Source organism: Panicum hallii, chromosome 8, assembly GCF_002211085.1.
Source record: "Panicum hallii strain FIL2 chromosome 8, PHallii_v3.1, whole genome shotgun sequence".
NCBI lineage: Eukaryota > Viridiplantae > Streptophyta > Magnoliopsida > Poales > Poaceae > Panicum > Panicum hallii.
The window spans coordinates 12109594-12120229 of NC_038049.1; positions in this window are offsets into that span (position 1 = coordinate 12109594).

Sequence of the window (10636 nt, forward strand, 5' to 3'; positions counted from 1 at the left end):
AAAGGAAAGGAGAAGAAATAAGGCAGCCCAACCCAGCAGCCCGGCCTGCCCTTTCTCCTCCTCCCTCCTGGGCCGGCCCTCTCCCCTGGCAGCCCATCTCCTCTTTTCCCCTTCTCCCCGCATGGGCCACGCCCGGCCCAGCTTCCCTCCTGTCCCCCAGCCCGAGCGCGCCTCCCCTCTCTCTCCCGCTGACCAGCTGTCCCCACCTGTCAGCTCCTCCGTCCTTCCCCTTTCCCCCTTTCTTCTCCGGCACGCAACGCCCCTCCCGAAATCTCCGGCCAGCCGCGATCCAGCTCGGGCCCGCACGCCAATGTGACCCCGCCGCCCTACAAAAGAGGCCCTTTATCACCCCGTGCCCTAACCCTAGCCCTGCAACACCCCGGAGACCCCTCAGCGTCGCCGCCCGTTTGCTCCGCCGCGCCGGCCCCTCTGCGTCACCGTCGAGCCATCATTCCGCTGCAACCCCGACCCCGATAAGCCCTGCGTCCGCTCCGCCGCATCGCCTGGAAGCTTCCCGAGCCCAGCATTTGTGCCTCGAGCCTCTGCATCATCGGGAATTCGCGAAGGAGCCGCTGCCGGTGAGCTGTACCGCCGCCTCAATTTCCTCGCCGCCGGCAGGTCTCGGGCTGCCTTAACCCCCTGGTCACCTCCGCAGGGACTTCCCAGACCGATCCGCGCGACCAAGGGACCCCGAGCCCCTCTGCTGCAGCCTGTCCGCGAGCGCCGCCATACTTCCTCCGCCCGGCCCGTCGACGTGTACCCTGCACGGCAGCTCCGGCCACCGCAAGCCTCTGGTGAGCATCACATCAACCCCCCGAGGCTTATGTGCTAGCTGTCGTAGCTTTTGGCTGGCCATAGCATCCGGAACGCGCGCACGCCGGCGTTGTCCGCCGCCCCGAGCCGCCCTCGCCGTCGTAATGCCCTAACCGTGCCCTAATCCACCACCACAAGTGCCCAGATGGGTTCGCCGTGCCAAGCCCTAGCTCCCGGGCCTGATCTCGTCCAAATCCGAGCCCGGACGGCCAAGATAGGCCAAGTCCGGTGAGTCGCAGCCGTGCGCCGCCGCGGAAGCCGCCTCCGGCGAGCAATCGCCGCCGCCGGACCCCCGATCCCCGCCCCCTTTGATTCGTACCGCTAGATCCCGATCCAACGCTCCTAATTAGAACGTACCGGTTCGGCCTGCCAGATTTGCTAAAGAGCCCCTACGCTTTTCAAAAATCAATCCGCAGTCCTATGTCATTCAAAAGTATTTGCAGATCAGCCCCGTTTTTAGTGGTTAGACCCCTGGATTCTTTAGAAATAGAACCCGTAGTCCAGTCCCAGTAGTTTTGCTTGTTAGATTCTACATCTAGCCTTTAATTACGTTTAGGTCCCTGGTTTTTGCCAGAACCCCCTGGAAGTTCTGTGTTTCTCGCAGAGAAGCCCTTGGACCTTGTTTTAACCCAAGATTTCGCGTCTTAGCTCCGTTTTAGGTGATTCTTGTGCTCACGCGATCGTTGTAACACGTAGAATAGCTCTAGACTAGTTTTGTGTGCTGTTTTCTTGTATTGGTGTACTGTTTCTTATAGTTTGCTATTGTTTGCATGTGTGTGCATGTGTGGACCATGTATTGCTGTTGCAATCGTGAGTAGACGTCGAGCCACCAGAGCAGTACCAGGAGCCGTCATCTTCTGAGCAGTTTGATCAGCAGCAGGAGAATTTCGAGGAAGGCAAGTATAACATGAATATCCTATCACTTTTAAATACAATTTCATACTACATTTTAGTTCTGTATGCCTATAAGGATTTCCTAGCCACTTTATCCTTTATATATATATACCTTGGGTTGCATTTTGGTTAGTTGTGCTAGGTGCTGCGCTCTCACCCATCTCGGTCCTTTTTAATTAATTTGATTAATGGTTATATGCAACTTAATTCTGAGAGTGGCCCTCCGTGCCGTGTGCTTGAGCGGCTCACGTCTCCTTAAAATATGTTTTTGTTAGAAACATGGTTTAGGGGGCCAGCACGGTGCTTAGTGCTTGGTTGGCCACTCTCCATAAGGACCGGTTCATAGAGCGACAACCTGGGACAACCGCGCAACCACAAGACTGGAATGGGACGGTCTTGACTTACTAATTAGGTCATTTTGGTTCGGGAGTAACTTACCTGCGGGGCAAGAGGGGTGGTAAGCTTCAATGGTCCCTGCTCCTCCGGCTTGGTCTGTGCTGTGTGCTTGTACCCCTGTGAGGTGGGCCCCATCGTTGCTGACCCAGAAACCTTAGCGGTTACACCTTACTAACGTGATCCTTTGTAACGGTCTCGTAGTGTGCTGCTAGTCATCTCACCTAAGGAAGTGTGATGAACAACTAGTGTAGCTCACGACTTGTGGGTAAAGTTGTGCAACCTCTCGAGAGTGTAAAACTGGTATACTAGCCGTGCTCACGGTCATGAGCGACCCAGATCCTCCATCTGATTAGTGGGTTTGTGCCTTTGGTGGTTTGGCTTGGTTCTCAGTAGACTCATGGTTAATTTTGATTAATTATTATGTAACTTGGGTTATGGTAATTCATCCACTTGTAGTAATTAGCTTTAATAAAATTTTCCAAGATTAAAAGCTAATGCAGTTGAGTCAGCTAACCCTAGAGCCTCATAATTCGTGTTATACTTGTTGAGTACAAGTGGTGTACTCACACTTGCCTCCTCTACTCTTCTGTTCTCTCTGGGATATCTTCGACTGCTGCTCAGTACCAGGCGACGTGGAGGACTACATCAGCGGACTCGACGATTTCTAGGCGTTGTCTCCCAGCCGACGTCACTATGGCGCCATATTCTTCATGTATTTATTTTACGCTTCCGCATTCCTTGAACTGATTCTTGATTCAGTTGTAATAAAAATATTTATTTATAATTTATACGCTTTTATTTCGAGATACGTGTTGTGATATCTTGATGATTCTGTTGTATATATGCGTGACTTGATCCTGGCGCATATATGATTGCTCGATTTATGTTCTTATAAATCGGGTGTGACATGGCACCAGCTCTCTCTGCTCTACATTCCCCCACGCCACCAGCACACCTCCATCCATCCATTCTCCAATAGCAGAACACCACAGCACCCATAGCCATTCCCTGTTTCTCCCATCGGCCTCTCCCTCCTCTATTCAAGCAAGCAGCAACCTTTCCCTCTCTTGTGCTCTTCTCCCCACCAATCGAAGCAAACCAGCAAGCGAAGCAGCACCCAGCGATGGCGCTGAAAGGCTGCTGGGATGCTCCTGCGACGTCATTGGCAGATTGCGTCAGATGGACGGTGGGCGGCGCAGGAGAGGCAGGCATAGAGGCTGGGGGAGGGGGACGGGGACGCGGCTCGCGCGAGTCTCTCTGGATCTCCGGGCGGCCGAGTGGACGCACGCGAAGGCAGTGGCGGAAGAAGCGCCGCCGGCCCTCCGTCCCCTGCTTTAGGTGCTAGAGGTGGGAGACGAAGCTGACGGGCACGGCCCACCTAGCAGTGAGAGGAGCTGCGGGACCCAGCTGTCGGAGAGGCGGAGGGAGGAGCATGGCAACGGTAGGGACAACATTTCGCATCCCATGATGACTGGGCGCCAGCATGTCAGGCATACATAGCGTGCTAAGGGCCTGTTTGGATCCTACCGCAAAAGAGCAAAAGGGAAAAAAGTTGCTCTTTTTTTTCCATTAGCACCCAAACACTCTCTGGCAAGAGGGAAAGAGCAAGTTCAGGTAGCAAAATAGCAAAAGCAAACAGCCACGCCCCCGCGCCTCCGCCTCCGCCCCCACCGCCCGACCCTGCGCCTCCACCTCCGCGCCTCCGCCTCCGCCGCCCGACCCCGCGCCTCCGCCTCCTCCCCCGCCGCCGCCGCCGCGCCGCTCCGCCGGCTACTCCTCCGCATCCGCGACCCGCCGCCGCTCCCCTTCAACGCGCTCCTCTCCCGCCTCCCGCCACACCCCCAGCAGGGCCCCACCTCGAGCCCGGTTCCACCTCCGCTCTCGGCCTCGACGCCGGCCCGAACGCCGCCCGCGAGCCTCCGCGACGCCCTCCTCTCCTTCCACCCAGGCCTCCAGATACACCCGTGCCTAGATCCGATCGGGGACGCCCCCCCTGTGGAGGAGGGCGGCGGAGGTGTGGGCGGACAGCGTGAAGAAGAAGCGCAAGCGCAAGATGAACAAGCACAAGCTCCGCAAGCTCCGGAAGCGAGATTAAAAGCTAATGCAGTTGAGTCAGCTAACCCTAGAGCCTCATAATTCATGTTATACTTGTTGAGTACAAGTGGTGTACTCACACTTGCCTCCTCTACTCTTCTGTTCTCTCTGGGATATCTTCGACTGCTGCTCAGTACCAGGTGACGTGGAGGACTACATCAGTGGACTCGACGATTTCTAGGCGTTGTCTCCTAGCCGACGTCCCTGTGGCGCCCTATTCTTCATGTATTTATTTTACGCTTCCGCATTCCTTGAACTGATTCTTGATTCAGTTGTAATAAAAATATTCATTTATAATTTATACCCTTTTATTTCGAGATACGTGTTGTGATATCTTGATGATTCTATTGTATATATGCGTGACTTGATCCTGGCGCATATATGATTGCTCGATTTATGTTCTTATAAGTCGGGTGTGACAGAATTAGTATCAGAGCCATGTCGACTGTAGGACGAAGCCTAGATAGAAATGGTCGAGTTTACGGATTTCTTTTCGCTTGCCTTGCTTCCGCAAAACTCAAACATTCGTTTCTGCTTCTATTCCTTGAGCTCTAAACCTCGATTTTGCTAACCCTCTCTGCATTTTCCGAGGATTAGTCTGATAATTTGAGTAGACGTGGCCTGCGATTTTCTGACTGTCCTCATAAGTCTAGGATGCCTTTGCAAAAATACGCTAGAGCGCCTGTTTGTTTTAGTCGAGTGGAGTGATAAACTCGGCTAACGTTTGGATATTGAATGTTTGTGATTGTACAAAATGTTTGATTTGGATTTTTGGTTGATTGCATAGTTTAGAAGTTAAACTTGTTCATGCAAAACGACTTTAATGCAAACCGGAATTAAATAATCAAAATTCTAGTTAGAACGTTGGGAGTAAAACCGTACATCCTTCCTCTCTATTTTATCCAATCAAAGTTTTCTTCTCGGAAATTGTATAATATCTATCTCTTATAAATTTCGCTCTGCTGCAAACAGATGGTGGACACCAGGAGCACCGGCACCAGTTCTGGCCAGCAGGGGCAGAACAACCAGAGTACCGACCAGCCGCTGCCGATGCCTCCACCTCTGACTCCGGAGCAGTTCTTCCAGCTCCAGATGCAGATGATGGCCACTCTGAACAACACTGTTCAGACTCTGCAGTAGATCCACGCTCAGCTGCCACCTCCTCCACCGCAGCAGCCCCGCGACAGGCGCGCGGATTTTCTGAGGGGTCACCCGCCGACGTTCTCTCATACGGCTGATCCACTTCAGGCGGACGACTGGCTTCGTTCGGTGGAGCGCCAGTTGGATGTCGCTCAGTGCGACGACAGGGAGCGAGTTCTGTAGGCAGCAGGGCAGCTGCGAGGCTCAGCTCTCGATTGGTGGGAGTCCTACCCAGCTCGGGACCGCGACGCCCTCACTTGGGTCCAGTTCCAGGAGCGCTTCAGGCACCACCACATCCCTGCTGGAGTGATGAAGATGAAGCACAAGGAGTTCCTTGCGCTTAAGCAAGTAAATTAGAGTAAAATCTTTCCGCAATTCCTATTTGAGCTCAAGCCCACACTTGTTTATCTTTGTGGAATTGGAAATGCTGAGTAATTTCCATTCTCCTTTTTCCGGTGATTATCATTTCAGGGAGCTATGACGGTGACCGAGTACCGTGATCGTTTCCTCCAGCTCGCTCGCTATGCCCCCGCTGAGGTCGCCTATGATGGCGATAAGCAGGAGCGCTTCAAGGAGGGACTCGATGACCACCTGGAGTACGCGCTCATGAACTACCGCTTCGACAACTTCAACCAGCTGGTTGACACTGCCCTCAACACCGAGCGCAAGCGCTGGAGATTGAGGACAAGAAGAGGAAGATGGCTCCAGCTGCGTCTGGCAGCAACACCCGGCCTCGGTACCAGTACCCGCAGCAGCAGCACCAGAGGCAGATCCAGCAGTACCAGCAGTGACAGCAGCAGTACCCGCCTCGTCCTTAGCAGCAGCAGCAGGCGGGACAGGGCCAGAGGCTTCCAGCGCCTCCGGCACGCTCTACTCCACTGGCTCCACCAGCTCCGCGGTAGGGAGTGCCTACTCCTCCTGCCGGGCAGTAGGCTCCAGCACTCCCACGGGTGTGCTTTCACTGTGGTGAGCCGGGACACTACGCCAACGTCTGTCCTCGGAAGGCGCAGTCGGGACAGCAGGAGCGCCCAGCTCAGCCCAAGGCGCCATCCCAGGGCAGGGTGAACCACGTGACGGCCGAGTCAGCGGCCGAGGCTCCCAACATGGTTATTGGTACGTTCATGGTCAATACTCACCCTGCTGCAGTGCTTTTTGATACTGGTGCTACGCATTCCTTCATTACTCGGTCTTTTGTCGAGCATCATGGCATTCATACTAGCACGTTAAAGAGGGGCATGTTAGTATCTTCACCGGGAGGGCAGTTGAGGTCCCATATCTTCTATCCCAGAGTCAGTGTTGTCATAAGGGGGGTAGAGTTCAGTGCTAATCTCATGGTGCTAGACACCAAGGGTATCGATGTGATCTTGGGAATGGAGATCCTTGTTAGATGGGGTGTCAAGATTGATTGTGCTCAGAGGATTGTCCACTTGTCAGCACCAGATGGACAGAAGGTCACGGTTAGTGCTTCGGAGCCTTCCGGAATTCTTTGTCAGATGGAGGCTAGACTCATGGATGGTATTCGTGTGGTGTCTGAATTCCCGGATGATTTGCCAGGTATGCCGCCTGATCGCGACATTGAGTTTTCTATTGATCTCTTGCCTAGCACAGCTCCGATTGCTAAGCGGCCCTATCGTATGGCACCCGTTGAGCATGAGGAAGTTAAGAAGACTGTCGACGAATTGCTAGCCAAGGGTTATATCCGTCACAGTTTCTCTCCTTGGGCTTTTCCTGTATTGCTTGTAGAGAAGAAGGATGGCGCGAAGAGGATGTGCGTCGATTATCGGGATCTGAATGCAGTCACCATCAAGAACAAGCATCCATTGCCTCGCATCGAGGATCTTTTTGATCAGCTTCAGGGTGCTTGTGTATTCTCGAAGATTGATCTGCGTTCGGGTTATCACCAGCTGAAGATTCATTCCGAGGATATTCCAAAGACGGCATTCACCTGCAAGTATGGGCTATACGAGTATACGGTCATGTCCTTCGGCTTGACCAATGCTCCGGCTTTCTTCATGCATCTGATGAACAAGGTTTTCATGGATTATCTGGACACCTTTGTGGTGATATTCATTGATGATATCCTGATATATTCCAAGTCAGAAGCAGAGCATGAGAAGCATCTGAGGCTTGTGTTGCAGAGGCTCAGAGAGCACAAGCTGTATGCCAAGCTCAGCAAGTGCGAATTCTGGATTGACGAGGTTCCATTCCTCGGTCATGTCATCTCCAAGGGAGGTATTGCTGTGGACCCCGGAAAGGTGAAGGATGTGCTTGACTGGGTGGTACCGCAAACAGTGAAGGAAGTCCGCTCTTTTCTGGGCTTAGCAGGATATTATCGGAGGTTCATTGAGAATTTCTCCAAGATTGCGAAGCCTTTGACTTCTTTGCTGGAGAAGGGTGTGGATTTCTCTTGGACTGATGAGCACCAGAAGGCCTTCGAGGAGCTGAAGAAGAGGTTGACTACAGTGCCAGTCCTTACTCTGCCAGACCAGAGCAAGAGGTTCACAGTGTATTGTGATACTTCGAGGGATGGTCTTGGTTGCGTCCTGATGCAGGACGGCAGAGTTATCACTTATGCCTCGCGGCAGTTGCGCCGGCACGAGCTGAATTATCCCACTCATGATCTGGAGTTAGCCACAGTTGTGTATGCTCTGAAGATATGGAGGCATTACTTGTTTGGGCAAAGGTGTGATATTTACACTGATCACAAGAGCCTCAAGTACATTTTCACTCAGAATGAGCTGAACATGCGGCAGAGAAGATGGCTAGAGTTGGTCAAGGATTATGACCTGGAGATTCACTATCATCCGAGCAAGGCCAATGTTGTAGCAGATGCTCTGAGCAGGAAGAGCTATGTTAACATGGTCGTGGCTTTTCAGATGCCTCAGGAGTTATGCGAGGAGTTTGAGCAGTTAAGTCTGGGTTTCTTGCATCACACCTTGAGTGCATCATTCGAGGTAGAACCCACTCTAGAGGCAGAGATCAAGCAGCATCAGAAAGAAGATAAGAAGCTGCAGGAGATCCGCGAATTGCTCAAAATTGGCAAGGCACCTTATTTCAGAGAGAATGATCAGGGTACCTTGTGGTACAAGGGTCGGATGTGCGTGCCAGATGTAAATCTCAGGAAGCTGATCTTGAGTGAGGTTCATGATACAGCGTATTCCATTCATCTGGGCAGCATGAAGATGTATTATGACCTCAAGGAACAATTCTGGTGGTATGGAATGAAGCGTTCCGTTGCGGAGTACGTGGCTATCTGTGACACTTGTCAGCGTGTCAAGGCAGAGCATCAGAGGTCAGCAGGTCTATTGCAGCCATTGAGGATTCCAGAGTGGAAATGGGAGGAGATCACTATGGACTTCATTGTGGGATTGCCTCGTACCCAGAAAGGGTACAACTCCATATGGGTAGTAGTGGATCGGTTGACGAAGGTTGCCCATTTCATCCCGGTGAACACTACTTACTCCGGTGCCAGACTCGCAGAGTTGTACATCTCCAGAATCGTCTGCCTGCATGGTGTTTCGAAGAAGATCATATCTAATAGAGGATCTCAATTCACTTCACGGTTCTGGGAGCAGCTGCATGATTCGTTGGATACGAAGCTGCGCTTCAGCACTGCTTATCATCCTCAGACAGATGGGCAGATAGAGAGAACCAACCAAGTGTTGGAGGATATGCTTCAAGCCTGCGCTATTCAGTATGGTACCAGCTGGGATAAATGACTGCCGTATGCAGAGTTTTCATACAACAACAGTTATCAGGCCAGTCTTAAGAAATCTCCTTTCGAGGCCCTGTATGGTCGGAAGTGCAGGACTCCGCTGTATTGGGATCAGATTGGCGAGAGGCAGGTGTTTGGTCCGGATATTGTTGAAGAGGCAGAACAGCTAGTACAGTAGGTGCACGAGAACCTGAGGGTCGCACAGACTCGTCAGAAGAGCTATGCGGATGTTCATCGTCGAGATCTGACCTTTGCAGTGGGGGATCATGTGTACCTAAAGGTTTCGCTGATGAGAGGAATCCGCAGGTTTAATGTGAGAGGAAAGCTAGCCCCTCGATACATTGGTCCGTTCAGGGTTTTGGAACGGAAAGGAGAGGTGGCATATCGTTTGGAGTTACCCCCCGGTCTCTCGGGAGTGCACGATGTGTTCCACGTGTCTCAGCTGAAGAAGTGCTTGAGGGTGCCAGAAGAACAAGCACCGCTAGAAGGGTTGGAAGTACAGGAAGATCTGACCTACACCGAACATCCGGTGAAGATTCTGGAGACGTCTGAGAGAGTTACCAGACAAGAAGATCAAGATGTGCCGTGTTCAGTGGAGTCACCACACGGAGGACGAGGCTACCTGGGAGCGAGAAGATGAGCTGAGGAAGACGTATCCCGATCTATTTGCTAGCTAGCCTATTCGAATCTCGGGACGAGATTCCTGTAAGAGGGGTAGGTTTGTAACACCCTAATGTAATTTTCCCAAACTTTAATGAATTTATTTTGGCCTAAATAAAATTTCCAGTGCTTTCTCTAATTTATCTTGCATTTAAAGCAATTTAATCACATAAGAAAATAAAATTTATTATAAGGTCAACATGTTTGTGCATTCATGCTGGAACATTGTTTTCCTTGTGTTGAGTTTATAGGGTTTGAATTCGAATTTATTTGAATTCAAATAAGTTCTGTTTGAAGAGTTTGAATATAGAAAAGAAAAAGGAAAGGAGAAGAAATAAGGCAGCCCAACCCAGCACCCCGGCCTGCCCTTTCTCCTCCTCCCTCCTGGGCCGGCCCTCTCCCCTGGCAGCCCATCTCCTCTTTTCCCCTTCTCCCCGCATGGGCCACGCCCGGCCCAGCTTCCCTCCTGTCCCCCAGCCCGAGCTCGCCTCCCCTCTCTCTCTCTCCCGCTGACCGGCTGTCCCCACCTGTCAGCTCCTCCGTCCTTCCCCTTTCCCCCTTTCTTCTCCGGCGCGCAACGCCCCTCCCGAAATCTCCGGCCAGCCGCGATCCAGCTCGGGCCCGCACGCCAATGTGACCCCGCCGCCCTACAAAAGAGGCCCTTTATCACCCCGTGCCCTAACCCTAGCCCTGCAACACCCCGGAGACCCCTCAGCGCCGCCGCCCATTTGCTCCGCCGCGCCAGCCCCTCTGCGTCACCGTCGAGCCATCGTTCCGCTGCAACCCCGACCCCGATAAGCCCTGCGTCCGCTCCGCCGCATCGCCTGGAAGCTTCCCGAGCCCAGCATTTGTGCCCCGAGCCTCTGCATCATCGAGAATTCGTGAAGGAGCCGCCGCTGGTGAGCTGTACCGCCGCCTCAATTT